Source organism: Pelobates fuscus, chromosome 12 (assembly GCF_036172605.1).
Source record: "Pelobates fuscus isolate aPelFus1 chromosome 12, aPelFus1.pri, whole genome shotgun sequence".
Lineage (NCBI taxonomy): Eukaryota > Metazoa > Chordata > Amphibia > Anura > Pelobatidae > Pelobates > Pelobates fuscus.
Window position 1 is genome coordinate 4,199,587 of NC_086328.1, and position 2,018 is coordinate 4,201,604.

Consider the following 2,018-nt stretch of genomic DNA (forward strand, 5'->3'; position numbering starts at 1 on the left):
CTTTCGCAATCTTCTCTTTCACCTCCCCTTTCAAATGGCAACCCAACGGCCCCGCGAAGGACACATGTACATTCTGACGTGCTGCCTCCGTAATGTCCCCCCCCGTCACGTCGAGTACCCCGTCCCCCACCGATGATCCGTCAGGCTTATCAGTGGGACGCGTTTCCTCCCTAGTACCACCTGTCACTCCTGAGGATACCCCCACCAACCCCGACCCACTGCCTTCACCTGCTGACCAAACCCTATCGAACCTAAGTGGCTCCCTATCCTCTGACCACGAATCTATAAATGATTTCAAACAATGTATGAATGTCCCCGGGTGTGGTGTAGAGGTAGACTCACCGCTGATGCCCCTGGCCGCCGCAGGCCGCGGGGTTGCTGTCCCTCCATCCGCCATTTCTGACACTGGAGCTCCCAGTAGACGCCGACTCCTGCCCGCCTGGTCCCTCCTCGGAACCGCTGGTGAGTTACTCCGCGACCTGTAAGGAGAAGACATCCTGGGTAGTCTGCCCGAGTAGCTCCCTACCCGCCCTTCCTCCCTACGCTCTTCTCCGACTGCCCTGGATCCTCTCCACTGCTCTTTCCGACCTCCCTTGCTGAGCTCTCCCCGTCGCTGCTCCCTGAAGCTCCTCTCTGAAGATCTCGATCCACCGTGCCTTCTGCTCCGCCTCCCCTCCTCTGACCTGGACCTCCTTCTCCTCTCTCTGACGCTGAACCTGGACTCACTGCGGCCTAGCCGTGAATGGCTCCTGTCCCTGCTGTCCCGTCCTCCCGACCAGCTCCTGTCACTGCTGCACCTGGCGCTGCTGCTGCGCCGCTGGCCGCCCCGGCCCTTTGCGGCCGCTTCCTTTTCACTAGGCCGTACCTGAGGGCAGCCGGATGGGCCCCCCCGCTCTATACTGCCATCTCTAGTTCCCCGGTATCGTGCTGACACCACAGGCTCTCCCACAGCCGCTGCGCCTGGCCCCCCACCGGCCGCCCCGTCTGACTCTGCCCTAGCCCCTAAGGATAGGCCGCCTGTCGCTTTCCTAGCTCCAGAGACCCTCTGAGCCGCCCGACCCGCTCCGCTGTCCTCTACTCCTAGTCTACTGCTCTCAGTCCTGGCCCTCCCTCCGGCCGCCCCTTCGGATCCCTTGCTGGCCTGGTCTCCCCGCACTGCCTGGCGGACCGCTGGTGCTGTAGTAACCCGACTAGTATTCCCACCTTGCCCCTCAGTGATACCGCTGGAGGTTGACTCACCGGGACGCTCAGTCCGTTGCCCACTGGCCGCGTGGGTGAACCCATCCGCAGCCGCATGGTCCACTGGCGGTGCCGCAGTCCCTCTTTCCGCTGTCCCGCCGGCCGCCATTACGCGGGGCGCCTTCTGACTTCGTGGCCTCCGTTTTGCGCCCACAGTCGCCTGCCCGGCGGGTCCGCCCGAAGGCGCCTGCCGCATTCCCTCCGCCGTCGCCGTGCTCGGTCCGGCCTCCGAACCGCCGACCGCTGAAGGGCTCCTCCGCCGCCGGGCCGCTGGGGCCTCTCCCGGGCTCAACCTCTGTGGCGGCCTGGTCCTCCGCGCCGACCTCCTCTCCGGTCCCTCCGCGTGGGTGGCAGCAGCCCCGATCTGTTCATGCAGCCACGCCAGCCCTCGATCACGAACCGCCGCCCGAACTCCGTCCAAAATCTCCTCTAGGGACGCCATTACCTGCAGAGGGAGAAAAAGAAAAAAGAACTCCGCCGACCAGCCACAAGTGACAGGTCAGTGCAATTCAGATTAACTGGCTCCTCACTTAAGATGGCCGCCTATTTACACTACCTGACTCCTCCCTTACTTAGCCCCGCCCTGAACATCCCAAACCTTTCCACCTGCCTACTTCCTGGCCTTGTCAAGGCCCACTCCCCTGTTTCACTGTTCCATGGGCTTCAGTATATACACTGTGTATTAGAGCAGGGGGGTTTATATACACTGTGTATTAGAGCAGGGGGGTTTATATACACTGTGTATTAGAGCAGGGGGGTTTATATACACTGTGTATTAG